Source organism: Lycorma delicatula, chromosome 2, assembly GCF_047948215.1.
Source record: "Lycorma delicatula isolate Av1 chromosome 2, ASM4794821v1, whole genome shotgun sequence".
NCBI classification, from domain to species: Eukaryota; Metazoa; Arthropoda; class Insecta; order Hemiptera; family Fulgoridae; genus Lycorma; species Lycorma delicatula.
The window spans coordinates 148,936,788-148,953,414 of NC_134456.1; the positions used below are offsets into that span (position 1 = coordinate 148,936,788).

Consider the following 16,627-nt stretch of genomic DNA (forward strand, 5'->3'; position numbering starts at 1 on the left):
AATTAAGAAAATAAATAACTTTATTTATGACTGGTGATTGAGATTCAAGTAACCACACATCTCAGGAATAATCGGCCTGATTCTGTAAAGACTACACTTCTTTTACACATTACACATATCATCATCTTATGAGCCATAGGGGGGTTTCTTATTGTTCACTAGTTAAATAGAATGTAACGAACACATTAGGAATAAAAACAAATACCTTTTTTTTCATTTGCCTTTAAAATTAAGGATCACAACCTTAATTTCTGAAAATAAATAATTTCAGAAATATTTTTGTGCGCGCGCGCGCGCACTCACACACACACACACACACACATATATATATATATATATATATATATATATATATATATATAAACTAAAATAATTGTTGAAGTAATAATGTATAATATGCGAGTTAAAACGTATGTTTTAATTAATTTCGGTTTAATAATTTATTATATATAAAATAAACGACGTAACATTAATGTTATTGTATTTTATATAAAGTAATTAAACATTTTTGTACCTGTGTTATTAATGCAATATACTAATATTATTTTAACAAAAATAAGAATTTTAATTTATATAAAATTTTTAAATTTATTAAATTGTACCTTAATATAAATTTTATGGAATTAATTTTACTCTTAAACGTAAAACCTTCTTTTTACTGAAGTAAGAGCAATAAAATTCGTAAATGGAGGTGAAATACGTGTAGAGTCTTCATTTTTTAATAACATACTGTAGGAGAACCTAACGTTGCTGGTTCTGAAACAATTCGGTGACCCCCAAATCAATCATTTAGTCGATTCATTTCCACTTCGTTTTTTATGTTTATTTTTACTGTGTCGCAGTTATAGCGAAGGAACAAGAATATTCAACTGCTAACCGTAAAAAAATGAAATTTAACAAATGTTCCTACGTCGAAACGATATATAGTTTTTTTATGAGGCCACCAAGTAATTAAACACCTCAGGAGTTCCCAATAATTTGGTCAACTCAAAAATATAAAAAGGTTAAGGTTGTGATCCTTAATTTTAAAGGCAAATGAAAAAAAAGGTATTTGTTTTTATTCCTAATGTGTTCGTTACATTCTATTTAACTAGTGAACAATAAGAAACCCCCCTATGGCTCATAAGATGATGATATGTGTAATGTGTAAAAGAAGTGTAGTCTTTACAGAATCAGGCCGATTATTCCTGAGATGTGTGGTTACTTGAATCTCAATCACCAGTCATAAATAAAGTTATTTATTTTCTTAATTATTAATGTTATACTGTGTAACTATACAGTCTGTACCACATAAGGAAAAGTATGCTAATCAGAAGAGATTTTTTACATGTCCAGGTTTTTACAGATTTTAAAGTTTCATGACCCTCTAATAACCAAAAAAGCACAATATTAGCAACGAAAAATTCCGAAAGGATATATTTAGTCCTGTTTTCTTTGATAACTCGAAACTGAATGAACCGAATTTTATGAAATGTGTTAGAATGATTTCTGTATATGAGGCACTGATACCTCGTATAACTATACGAGGTATATGTCTCGTATATGTACAGCTTGTCCAACCCGAATTGGCACAAATCTAATCTAGGCGATAGTTGCCTGGCTAGCGCAGGGCTATAATATATACTTTTGGAAGACAGTATGTATACGACATATATCTATATATATATATCTTCAGTATATTAACTCGGTCTTGGACTATGTATGAGAGATTCATGGTACGGAATCTTTCAGTCGAATTTTGAAGCACTTCCGCTTCCCCATTCGCTCTGAAATTTTACATACAGGTTTGCTTCTGATCACAATACATTTTAGCAACAATTTCAGGTTGCTATGAATCCCCTGAGCTGCTAAGTGAAAGAAATGCCCCTTGAACTTATGCAACCTCGTTTCTTAGTGAAAGATAAGCCTGTTTCGGTAAGTCTGGATCTAAACTTCGCGACCGAAATTTTGGAAAAATTTAGTACTTTTTAACCGGGTCCAAATTTTCGGACGAAAATTGCAAATATCCCGAAAACGGTCGATCCTAGCGCTCGGAAAAATTTTTTCGACCTCCCTCAATGAAATTTCAACCGCTCCCAGTGGACCCGTCGGATGATAATATTTTCAAGTGCCTTTGGGGCGCCGTTCGGAAATTGGGAAGGGGTTGTGATGGGGTGCCATCGTAATATCTTTGCAACTGCTAGTCCGATTTTTGCGAGTCAAACGGCGTACGTATTGTTTAACGCATCGGGTACATTCTTCATCAACCGGATCTTGGTTATACGGAGATTAAATTGTTTAGCTTTATATTTTGATTGCACTCACCCACCGTAAAACGTACGTATTTTTGTTAAATACGCTCAAACTTGTGCACTAGCACAGCTGTAAAGTATAAACTTATGAAGACTAAAAATTAGAAAATGAAAAGTATATAAATAAACCACTTTTATGTTAAATGCATTAAAAAGTAGAAAATAAAATATATGTAAAAAAAATTAAAACACCACTGTTAAATTTAATTCGCTAAAAGGTAAAAAATAATTTTAGGACGGTATCTCAGAATGAATTTGACGACAAGCTTTGATGGTGATATGTAAGATTATGTAAAAGTCATAGCTTCAAATTACAAATTTGATGTTTCTGCCAGTTTTTTCATATGAGTGATGAATGGTCTAAAGAGTGGGGTGGGTGCACCCTACTCTTTAGGGTATACCTCCCAGAACAAAGGGCGAAGAGCGTAGCATAAACAGCAGATATCAGTCTTATGCGTGTTTGGCTTGGATATTTTGTACAATTATAAAACTATAAATAAATACATTTAGGGCTAAACACTGATCAGTAACATCCGAATAGTCTGCATAATATTGCATAACATCTATTTCAGTATCTACTAAAGAAATAAATCATTATTTTAATAATGTATAAACTCAAGGTTAAATAAGTAACTAATAAATACAAGACGTTTATTTGTACATTGATTGGAATAAGCAACAGTCGTACCGTATACATACTGTCTTTAATCGAGTAGTATTATAAACTCGAGCTCGTTAAGCAGCAAGATATACAGTTCTGATGTTCATCAAATCTGTGCCAATTCGGCTTGGACAAGCTATACAACATTTTATTTAAAATATAGCATTAATCAAACTAATTTAATTGACAATAATTATAGAGTGAAATTAAGCAAATCGGTACATGGTAATGATAATACGAGAGTAAATCAAAAAGGACATTTTGATTTCCCTTCTAATTACATGTATGGCAGCAATAATTGTTCTGCTATAACTCATAATCTCTATCAGCTGTTCACTGAAAGTATTTTTCATTGTTCGCTATTTGTGATTGTGTTTAAAAGTCTATGTAAAATGAGTGTTCCTTTGTCTGATAGCACCAAGAAAGAAATACGAGCAATGATACGTTTCCTCAGTTCAGAAGGGATGAAACCAGCAGAGATTATTCGTCGAATTCAGTAGCAATATGGAGAGAGTTATTTGAGTGGAAGCAAGATCTACGAATGGATTGATCGCTTTAAAAATTGTAGGATTTCCCTCTGTGATGAATAGCGGTAAGGTAAGCCTCCCTTTCAAAGATTAACGACTATATTGAAGCGGTTAAACAAATGATTCTCGGTAATCTACTAATTACAGTTGATAACGTTGCAAATGAATTGAATATAAGCCACGGCTCAGCATTTTCAATCATCCATGATTCTTTAAACTTTGATGACCGAAAACTTTCTTCCAGGAAGGAATTCAAAAGCTCGTTAAAATATTGACTAAGTGCGTAGAAGTAGGAGGAGATTATGTTGAAAAATAATGCACGTATCATTTATGTAAGTACAAGTAAATATATTGATTTTTTGAATTTCACTTTACATTTTGATTTTCCTTCGTACATTTTTTATCAACGAATAAAAAAACGGAATTACCTGAACGGATGAAAAAATTACGGGAAAACGTCGAGAGAAACGTTACGAAAACTGGATCAGAGCAGCCTCACAAAAAAAAAGACACATCTCAGCCCTAGACCAGCAAAGTACACCGGTATCCATAGTTTGAACGCAAGCCCAAATTGAAACCCAACATCAAAGTATACCGGTTCACACTGTCTAGTATTCAAATCAGCATAAAAATAACTAACGTTTTACTAGGATTTCATCCTCAGAACCGTCGACTTCGAAAATCAGCTGCTTGTTTTACTTTTCCATTAAAATATTTAGAATTTCCCTCAGCTATATATATATATATACGCATATATTTATATTATATTATATGTGACAGAGAATGAGATCTGTTCCACAATGATTATGTATTGTAATTAACATAACTTTATTAATAAAGTAAAAAAATACTGATATCCACAGGTTTGTGTATTTTGTTTCGCACATGTTTAATTTTGCTGCTACTTAGTATATTTGAAAGCTTTTTTTTGGGCTAAAATTAATCTAACACTGTTATAATGGAGTAATACTGTTTTTCCCGAAGAAAATAGCGAATTAAATATCAGAATCCTTTCAAGAAAGTTAATTTTTGTTTTTATACTGGCTTTACCACAGCTGCTCTTCAGTTTTTACTTACCTTTTCGTTTCATATATATATATATATATATATATATATATATATATATATATATATATATATTGATAATACTTGCTAATTGGAAACCTACAGAGTGGATTAACTCTAATTAACAAACTTTTTAATTACTGAATTAAATTTAACTAAATGGTTATTTAAAGAAAATCGCTCACAACGATTTATAAATTAATTAAAATTTAAAACTATACATGCGTTTGAATTATTAATGAATCATTGATTGTTTAGACAGGATAATTAAAAAGTAAAGTAAATAAACACAAAAACAAACTTTTAAAATATGAATATAAAAAAAAATTATTTACTACTTATATTGAAAAAAATAACCGGTGTTTATAAATTACCATAAAATAAAGATTACAACTGCAACGTAATTAGATATAACAGCTGTGTGTCATTACCCTAAGGCAGTAATTCACCACAGAAGGTTACAAAGAAACTTGTTCATGAGAATGTGAAAATGGAAATTTGTAGCGTTTAAAAATTGCCTGACCGGGATTCGAACCCAGGACCTCTTGATGTAAGGCCAAGACGCTACTACTCCGCCGCGGAGATCGGCGGATTACGAATCAGGTTACTCTATGATAACATAAAACTAAGCAGTGATTTTAAAAACTTTTCAGATCACCTTATTTAGGTAAAGTAATTTTTCTTTCTAATAATAAATCGTCTATTTAAATTATGGGAAAAACTTACACTAATACCATCTACTCGTACATACTAGTGAAATTGAGAAACACCTTGTTTTGTTGATCTGTTAAATTTTTTTTTTTAATGAACTTTAATATCATGTACTATATAATATAAAGACGTACATTGCATTCTTGACGTCGTAGTCGATACGTAACTGACAATAGAGAACAATTTATATAAATATATATATATATATATATATATATATATATATATATATATATATATTATTTTCGAGATAGCGTCATATTTTATCCATACTTTCTATAATGATGCGGATGTATCCGAAAATAATTTCTTTGCCAATATTCTCCTCACCCTGCAACTTGGTACTGTTGTAGGCCACTTAACATTTACAAAGCTTTTGATGTCGGGCCGGGAGTGAGGAAGAGTTTTCAGTAGCTATACTCGTATACTACACCTCTCTATTGCCTTCTTTCATGTAGGTTTCAAATTTTTTTCCTCGTCTTTGTGATGTATAGTACCAACATTATGTTCCATGCTTGATTCACAACTAACGATTACGTCATCATTTCTGTTGAAATAAAATATATTATATGGTAGTGAATCCATCTAAGCTTTTGGTTTAATATGCATGTTTTACATTTTCTCCAATATTGTAATGTCTATATCACACTGATTTGTTTTTTAGAACATTCAGTTAAAATGTTTTTTTGTCAGTATCCTACGACTTAAAAAAAATACTCTGTCTAAAGAATGGTATAATTTTAAATGATAAAACGTTTTTAATAATGATTTGTGTTTTTATTAAAAAATATAAAATTTTTCTACTTCCATCTTAACTTATAGTTTTGAGAACAAATTAAGAGAATTCTGGTTATCAGGAAGTTATATAAAAACAAAATATTTGTTTTAAATAAATATATATATATTTTTAAATTTAGAAAAAGAAAATATAATTTAAAATAAGAAACCAATTTTTACTAATAATTTTTTTTGATTTAATCAAAGTTTGAAATTCATATTTTTATATTATCGAGTTTCCACCTTATTATCCTACCCTACTAAACGGCATTTATATGTGTGTGCGTTCACCTTAGGTTAGCACCGGAATGTACCGATCACTAGCGAAAAAACCCGATTCGTTAGTACATGTCTCGTGGTGGTCAGGTGTATACTTTTTATATATATATATATATGAAATATATATTTTTTTATTTATGAGATTGTTTTTCTTCATAAAATCGATTATTTATGTTAAGACTCAGGTCTCATTTCCTCCTTTATTATTTGTAAAAATAAAACATTTTCCCTTTTTTCTTACTCTTTATAAATTTTCATTCTTTCTTTTAATCTTTCTAAATTCACACTTTTTTTTTACTCTTATTAAATGTATTTATCTAATGCCCTATTGTTAGTCAGTCGTGTAATAATTATAAAATAGATCAATAAATTTTACTACCGTAATTCATTCATTCAATATCGTAGCTGATTTTAAAACACAACTATTTTCGATAAAAATAAATTGATACTGAAAATAATATCGATTATCCATTTAGAAGCCTATGTATGTGTTTTTTTTTTTTTTTGGCCTTGTGGTAAGCAACATATAGGCAAAACACGTGGGTCAAATCAAATGGTAAACAATAAAGGTCAAAATTAGAAGAATCTTGAATCCTATATATACTCCTTAGCGATATGTGATTGTGATTACTCTTTTGTGATTACTCTTTTGTTATTGTGTCAAGGAAGGTTAGTTTTGTATTACGATAATTTTTTTCGTAAATTGAATGTAATGTATAAATAATTAATTTAATTTAATAGCTTCCAGTTTTCGTATTGAGTGAATTTGCTTATGAATATTATGGATCTTGAAAGTGTTGATAGTGTGCAATCTTTAAAAGATGCCTAAACCGATCTAAACCAAATTTAATTGGGAAGATTTGCTAATATTTTTTCGCTTTTTCTTGATCAATTTTTATCATTAAAAAAAAAAAAAACAATTTTACACAAGAGGTAATCAATTTTGGAATAGCATTCCAAACGCCGCCCGCCTGGAGCCTAGCTACGAAGGTGTGCCGTAGGCACGCCCTGCAGCTAGTTTATGCATTTATATATGCATACACAGTTTAGGCTGGCCAATTAATTTACAGATTAATATGCTGACTTAAATCTGTTGTTATCGGAATGTATTTCTGACAAGGATATCTGCTGATTTTCATGTGACATTTGATCTGTTTTATCTCTTTAAAATACATGAATACATGGTGATGAGTATATCGTGTTTGAGGTGTAGCAATAATAAGTAAAAATATGTAGAAACTACACACACACTCGTATACACCTAATAATAACTGTAATAATAATAATATATATAACAATATAATATATATATATATATATATATAATTTATATTATTGTGTATATATATATATATATATTCACACACACCACACACACACACACACACACAAACACACAATGAAGAATATGCAGACATCATTTTTATTATAGGTTCTACAATGGAAAGTTCAGATTTCATATAAAACCAGTAAATTTACCCCTTAATTTGGGTCTCAAAAATTACAATCTGGCTTAATTTTACCGAAGGCGCTGAAATTAGAGCGAAATCTTTCGCCAACCGACACTCGCTAACGAAGCGTTTCCAAATCTATGTTTATATGAATTTTCTTCTTTATTTTCACTAATAGAACATGTCCTGAAAGTTTGATACATTCTTCCTGAACTATGCTGTATATTTACATACGCTTTCGCGCGAGCAAAAGTGTTGATAAACTATGAAAAACCTAAATAACTTTTCAACAATTAAACCCAGAAAAATTAAGTTTAGAAAATATCTTTATCTCGAAACAATCTATTTTCCCGTATGAGACTATCACATCCTATGATCACATTGGGAGGGGGTGTAACTAAAAGGTTTTGTATGGAAAAGGTAGGGTTTGCGCACATAATTTTAAAAAGCGATGTAAAAAAAATATTAACGTTTAAAACATCGGACTACGATAACAATAATCAAAATGGAGGCCATTTAATAGTTTTCAGTTAGTTTCAAAAATGATCTACGTACACCACATGTAGTGGTCTCATACCAAAAAGTAGATCATTTTCAGGTTAGCATATATTAAATTTTTTTTTCTAAGATTGAACATTTATTTAAGAGATGTTGTTAACTATTTTTTAAACTAATTGTGAAAAACAATAAACGGCAGTCATGTTAGTTAGCTTTTTTGTCGTCCGAAGCTTTTTACGTCAAATTGTTTTATTTTAATGTGCTTTAAAATAATTTGTCACAATCCTTCCAAACATTTTTGAATTACCTTCCCATCTGGGTATCCTGAGCGCTTGGGGTGTGCTGAAGTCTCATTCCGAAAAAATAATTATTTGGAAATAAGAGTGTTCGGTAAATTTTATTTTTCCATGTGTAATGGTTAAAAGGTTATCGAAGAGGATCCTTACCGACTTACATAATTCTTTATATGATATAATATTTAAATATTCTTCTTCGACACAATTAAATATTTTAATATAAGATTTTTTTCTATTGACACCTTTTTGTAAATTTATTCGCATAAACAATTAAAGTCATTATTAGCAATTGGAGTGTCACTGTAAATGTACCGATAAACGTGTAGTCTTAAATATACTCAGGCCATCATTCCTGAAAAAAAATAAAAAAAACATCAGTATCCACGATCTAGTATTCAAATCTGAATAAAATTAACTACCTTTACTAGGATTTGAGCCTAAGAACCCTCGACTTCTAAATAAACTGATTTACGATGACGAGTTATACCATTAGATCAACCCGTTAATTTATTATAAAAAGTTTTTCTTTATTAAACCTACTTCTATAATAATTTTCGTCTTTTCCAACGATTTATTTCTTATTTTAATCTTTTAGTTTTGTCTTAATGATTTTTCATTTTTTTATCGTCATTAAATTTATCCTGTGAAAAATACGGCATGTAATTGTAGTATTTGTGGTTATAAAATAAACTTCTTAAGGTTTTATTAAAAAAATAATTATTATTTTATGATTGTTATCTTGAAATTTATTTAAAAGCATTACAACTTTAAAAGAAATATGTAAGAAAAAATTACGTGTTTTTCTGCATTATTTACTAGTTATAAAAGGAAAATTGCATATTTTAAACTATGCCACTCTAACTGTACATGCAATCTCAAACTCTGTGTGAGAAAAGGTTTGTTGTGTTAACAATATGAATATTATTCGTGGATAAAGCAAAATTGCATAAAACGATTGCTGAAATTCTATACAGCTTTACAGGTTTTTGAATAGCCTTCATAAGTGTTAATATGGTCCAGTAAATGTCAGTGGCAATTGTGCTGTCCAGTACACTATTTTAATTAATAAGGTTGTGGTTGAACAGGAAGCAGTGGTCATGTCAAATAGTTAACTTTGCGTGTGTATGTCTCTCTCCCTTCATTTATTTAAAAAAAAAGGTGTATAGCCTTTGTGTGCTTATATACGACTGTATGTATGTATATATATATATATATATATATGTATGTATAAATGAGGGGCGGCTAAAATGTAATGCACAGTCACTCATAACTCGCACGTGAAAAAAGAAAGTCAAGTGAAATAAATATGGAATAAAAGTACATTTACGTATATTTTCTACAAAAACTTTAATTTATTTTTACCTATAGTCAACAGCTACATATTTCTTTTAATGGTAAACTTATTTTCTCATTCGGTCAATGAAGAATGCTGGCTGTCCTTCCTTGATTCTCGTCCTCACTGCGTCCTTCAGTTCATCATCCGTCGAGAAATGAATACTCTTAATATTATTCGTCTTTAATTACGGGTAGAAGTGAAAATCCGTGGGCGCTAAATCTGGTGATTATGAAAGGTATGGATGGAGTAGATTTAAATTTAAATTTCACAAGCACCTCGGCGGTTACACGCGATATATGTAGCAAGCATTATCGTGTGACAGAATTGTCTATCTGTGAGTTGTCGAGTACAATATACATGTCTCCTAGGTGTTTTAATTTTCCTAGGTATCATACAAATTTACAATGGGGCTAACTTCAAGTAGTCATATATACCTGTATGAAATCCGAGAACACTGTCAAAATAATTATTTTTCGCAAGTGGCTGTCTTTTGAATATTTTTGATTGTGGCGAACCTTATTGCTCCTATTTCATGATCAGTTTCACTGAAAATGAGAGGGCGTGACAACGAGTTTTGGATTGTTACTAGTAGGCCAGTGAAATTACAAGATGGCAGCACGTGGTGCTTTGTGCGACGATTTGTTCTCCCATTACATTCCAGTGTGCGTTATATTTCAGCCGTCGCTCGTACGTCGACACACACCTGATTTTACCTAATGCAATTCTTTATAAAATATAATTGTTTAAATTATTTTAGTTTTTATGTTTTGCTTATTAATCTTTAAAAAAATTATACATTGGTCTAAAAATTCTTTTTCCTGAATGCGAATTTAAATTCTATAATAATACACAATACAATTGAAACATAAATAATCAAATTACCATTAAGTAAGACATTCATATTAAGCTAATAATAAATAATTGAACTTCAACCTGCAACCTGTAGAATTAAAGAATAATATTAAAACAACCAATTTCCGACGACGTTTTGTTATAAAGTATATCGACATTGGTTATTTCTAGCCTGTATTTTTTAACTGGCTAATTTGACTAAAGTTTGGATTAGTTTTCCGTTTGAAAAGAGAGTGAGGAAAATAATGGTTGACAACTTTTAATATTCCATAAACTTTGGCCTATTATACTCGTAAGCATATTTCTGGTAGCTAAGAAAAATCTAAGCGTTTTTAATAACTGTCAACTATTTACGTGAAACAAAAAGTTTACTTTTAAGTGACTCAATAAGTTAAATAGCTCGTATCGCAAAAATATTGCTAAACATGAGGTTGGTGAGAATAATGGAAGAGAATGCAGAAGAGGAATAATTTAGCTTCAGGAAAGGGTAAGGAACCAGAAATATCATTGCATTGCTAAGGACGGTCGGAGAGAGATATGTAGAAAAAGAAAGAAGAATGAGTCTATGTTTCATCGATTTAAAGAAGGCATTTGGTACAGTCTGGAGGGAGAAAATGATGGAAATTCTTAAAGAGAAATAAGTACAATGATGATACCTCTTAATGATGCTTCGGATGCTACCTCTCACGACACAAGAAAGAGAAGAAGGAGTAAGTACAGAAGAATGAGAAATAAGATGCACGAATAACCATTACATTTTAAAAATTGGTTACTCAAATGCCATGTATGAAATGCTTATTGAAGTAGAGCGTAGACGGTAAGGAAGAGGGAAAGGAACTGGATTGAGACTTTGGAGACGTGGATACGGAGAAATCAAGATGAATAAATAAAGTGAGGAGTGAGGAATTAATGAACAGGATTAAAGAAGAAAGAGCACTTACGCGGGAAGAACACAAAATAAACCGGTTAGGACATGTGTTTAGGGGCAATGGAATCTTGGTATCAACAGCAATTGTAGGGTAAGTAGAAGGAGAAAGAAATAGAGGAAGAACAAAGATGAGATAAGTTTGGAAATTATAAGGAGATGAAGGAAAAGGCTCGGGATAAAAGTGGATAGAAATCACCAGCCAGGTAGAACACTAGATAATGAACCAATCCACAGACTCACGGGAAATACATTAAGGAATAACTGTAAGGCCAGCCCTGAGGATTTCTCTATCCTTAATTTTCTGTTGCTCACATACGTTCAACAAATATCTCAGTGTGTCTAATCAGTTTAGTTCAGATGATGATGACGTATTGGCTGTTTTCAGGTATTTTTAAGAAATTATTTTCTAACTCTCATTAGGTATCGTAATAAAAGCCTTTGAAGAAAAAATAGGTACGTATTCCTATGTAAATCTGATCTGAATATTGAAGTTAGTACCTTCCTTTTTCCTGTTTAATCTTCGGTAACCATCGTCAGGTATTACTTAAGAGGATGAATGAGGATGATATGTATGAGTGTAAGTGAAGTGTGTAGTCTTGTACAGTCTCAGGTCGACCATTTCTGAGATGTGTGGTTAATCGAAATCTAACCACCGAAGAAGACCGGTAACCACGATCTAGTATTAAAATCTGTATAAAAGTAACTGCCTTTACTAGAACTTGAATGCTGGAACTCTCGACTTCGAAATCAGCTTGCTTGTTGGTCTAGTTCACCACTAGACCAACCCGGAGGGTTTGAAACACTGGCATAACTATTTGAGAACGGGTGAGAAAAATTTATTTAAATCTGTTACCATTGATTACACCAATCTCTAAGAAAACAATTCAATTTCTTTTCTTCTTTTTAAACGAACTTCTTAAGTTATTAATTTTTTTTATCGATTTTTTGTTAGCATTTGACTAAACAATATTTTATTGTTCATTTTATCGTAGACATCTTTTTTGGTCCTACTGTGTGATACTTCTCGCTTTTCGCAAGTCAGCCTCACGGTTCAGACTCAAAAAAGTTTTATGAAATCTTGTAAACGTCTGCGTGACATTTTAGTGAAAATGTCTCTCTCTCTTGAGTGGTGTTGTCTCTGCTTTTCATCTCAGGGTTTCGGGTTCAAGTCCCGGTCAGTTATAGTTTTTTTCATACTATAAAATTTTTTTCGCTATAAAATTCATTATACTCCATCACAGTAATTATATTATTATTATTATTATTATATATTTATTATTATTATTTGATGTCAGCCCCTGTGTGTAGAAAAATTAATAAAGTTAATATCAATTTGTTTTTTATATTTTGTTTTTGAATCTTAATTAGAGAGTTAAAAATGATGATGCTTTTAATTCGATAAAAATAATTATTGCATTGAACGATAGAATTCCACGAATTTCCCAGTCAATAAGTGAACTGTTTTTCAACAAGAAATAGCATGAATTATTGAAATGAATATTTTTAGGTTAACAGTCGTTGTTTCTGTTAACAGTTTTTATTATTACACATGTTTTTATGTTATTTTATCATCGGGTATAAAATATTACTTGTTTAATATCATTGACAATATTGATCTGAATCCAACCGGAGATAGTTGGTTAGTTAGCTATTCATTAGTTTTGAAACTACTATTTGTCTCTTGGGTATAATTAATACTACTTTCTTGGGAATTGGATCTGATTTATCAGTTAAAGTATATAAGTATTCATTCATGTACCCGTCTCTTTGTACGATCGATATATACTGAGGGTCTGTACGTTACGTGACTAGTCTAAGTTTTCTTTATAGGAATTGATTTGTCTATAAGTCTATAATTCAATAAATTAAATTAAATAAGTAATAATTTTATTTAAGATAGACAAATTATATAAGTAACAGTCAAACAATTTTCTTTTAAACAAATCTGAATTTTAGGTGTAATAATTTTTTTTAAACCTATTGTAAAATAAATTATCATATTAATACATCCAGCAAATTGGAAAATAATAAAACGCCCAGTAAGATTTACAAAAATTTATTCTTAATATCTAAAATTAGATCATCATTTCGATTGTTTAACAATCATCATTTAAAGGTACTGGAGTGATAGTATCGGGTGTTCAAAAAAGAAACAGTACACCAATGTTTAAAACATTTAATTTATTACATTCAGATAACAATGATAGAACAGAAAAAAACTTTCTTGAATGAATCTTCATTTGCAGAAGATGCTCAATATTTTCATTTGCCTGCAGGCATGCCTGAGTATGTTATAACATGTTTAAAAAACACCGTTAAATTATCAAAGTGACTGCATTTACATATTCGGTTATATTATTTTTCAATAATCTAGAATATTAGGATCGTATTTGTAAACAGATCCTTTCATCACTTCCCGTAAACAAAACATTTTGGTGTAAGATCTGGGGGGATCTCACTGGCCAGATATACCCCGAAAACAAGCCGTAAATTTAGGGAATTATTGTCGATGTGCGCCGTTATTCTATGTTACTGGAAGTTATAATCCGGTAATTTCTTTCTTTATTATTCGGCCGATGAAAGGATGAATAATATCTTTCTAATAAGTGCTGAACTTACTGTTTTCTATAAAACTGAATGATAATCCGTTTCCCTAGTATACCACACCTAACTCCAATATTTTCTTCTTATAACGGTTGTTCCAAGATCTCATGATGATTGAAAATATCTTACATCAAGAATGTTTTCTCCTTTTTCATTTATAAAATCCAAAAATCACTGGTAATATTCAACGCGTTTAGGAAATTCAGTACTGTTTAACTGATGTAATACGGTTTTTGTGTACGGATATAGTTTTACATTTTTTGTCAATACTGTTTGTGTATTACGCCATGAGATTTCAGTCCGTTGTGTCAGTTTTTTGATGGATTTTTTTGAACTCCGAGCTGCATGATAAGAAATAATATTCGACTTTTTCTCTGTTAGGATAGATCTTACGGAGTCGGACACGTCTTTGATAGATCCAGTTTCTCAGAACTTATCGATTGATTTGCATAATGGAAAATCGTTGTTTGGAAACCTTTGATGAAATATATTTCATTTATTCTGCGTTGTCACCACCACAACGAAACAGATTTTCAACCAAGAAAAAAGTGCGATTTTCAAGTGGTAAAAAATATTGTCAAATATTGGAAAGGGTTAACAAAAGCTTTAATGGTTATGGAAATAAAAAGTATTTTCAACAATGAAACATGGAAGTCAGCTGTTAGTTTCATTTTTGGCAATATAAAAAAAAACAATTAAATCGTATTTTGTTTGCGATCCAGATGGTTTTGTTTAAATGCACTCGGTAGTGGATCTATATGGGGCACACGATATATGTAAAAAAATGAGTGACACAAATAAATAAAACCAAAATTAATAATATTTAATATTAATTGGCAAATTAACAATATTTACGAAACTAGTTCCTGTTTTAATAGTAAAAGTAGAGAAATATATTTCTTCAAATCAATAAAACTATTTTTATTTTTTTTAGTTTTATTTTAAAGAAATTATTAGATATAGTTATTTTATAGCTTTTCGTTAGTAATTTTTATTTGTTAATTAATAATTATTTTTTACTTAATTGTACGTAGAAGGAAATATTGTAATCGCGAAAAATTTCGGTTTTCAGATCTGAACGGAAATATCCATTTTGACTAGTTTCGGCGTAACGTCTGTACGTACGTACAGACATTTTAGAATATTAGCTCAATATAAAAATTAGTTGCTGATCTTGTATTATAGAAATTGATATCTTTTATACTGGAATGGACATTTTTTTCTTAAAAAAAAAATTGTAATCTGGAATGTAGAACGAATAAGTAATCAGAATTCTGAATATTTTAATATTATCTTTGCTAATTTCTTAATATTTACGGCCTAGTTCAATAATTTACTAATGTTTCTATCGAACAAAATTCTTTTAGAGAAATATTTTTAGCTGTACCCGCTCTCTCCCTCTCCCAAAAAAATCTATGAAATATGGGTTCATGTGTGCTAAAAATTCATGAATTATTAATTTTAATCATTTCTTTTCAATATTACCATAGTTTCTTCTCTTTCTTTCAAGAGAAGGTGCATTAGTAGCTAAATTTTACTAGTTACAATGCTTATATGTATATTAATATCTACAGTATGTATATTGTTATAAAGTACTAAATTCTAAATTTCGTAATTATTTTTGTTTATAACGATGTCTTCTTTACATTATTTGTAGTAATATCAAATGCAGATGTTTTTCTTTTTCTGGTAGGTATAAACAAAGGCTTCTCTTTTTTCTATTTAGCCTCTGGAACCACTGTGAGGTCAGAGGATGATATGTATGAATCTTAGAGTGAAGTGTAATCTTTTACAGTCTCAAAGTCGATCGTTCCTGAGATGTGCGGTTAATTGAAACCCAACCACCAAAGAACATCAGTATCCACGATCTAGTATTCAAATCCGTGTAAACAAAGGCCTAATAAATACTATAACTAGTGAAAAGTATATAATCGAATCAAAAATATCATCTTTCGGTTACAATAATTTTTTCCCGCTTGTATGTATGTAATTGTTGGAAGTCTATTAGGGTTAACAACTCAGAATTGGCTAGATAAAAAATCTTACAATTTACAATGATGATTTCTATATATTTCCAATTGATGCTATTAAAGTTTAAAAGGGATGATCAAGATTCTTTTACCGAGAGAAAGTTTCGTAATGCCTTTGCCTATTTTCTTTTACTAAAGAATTATATATAATATTATACTGAATAATTTTTAATGAATATAATTTTATTTTACATATATAATGTGCATAACTTATTTTAACTAATTATTGAATGTAGAGAAATATATTTATTTTCACTATTGTATGTAAAATAATTTAACACTTCAATGAAAAAAAAAATCTGATCAGTTTTACAAACTATC

The 16,627-nt window shown here is 30.1% G+C and overlaps 1 protein-coding gene across 2 annotated transcripts in view; it reads left to right on the forward strand.

The window, feature by feature from the left end:
- Nucleotides 1-16,627, forward strand: part of LOC142319313 (proton channel OtopLc-like) — a 422,996-nt gene that overhangs the window by 59,203 nt on the left and 347,166 nt on the right. The window lies entirely within an intron of this gene.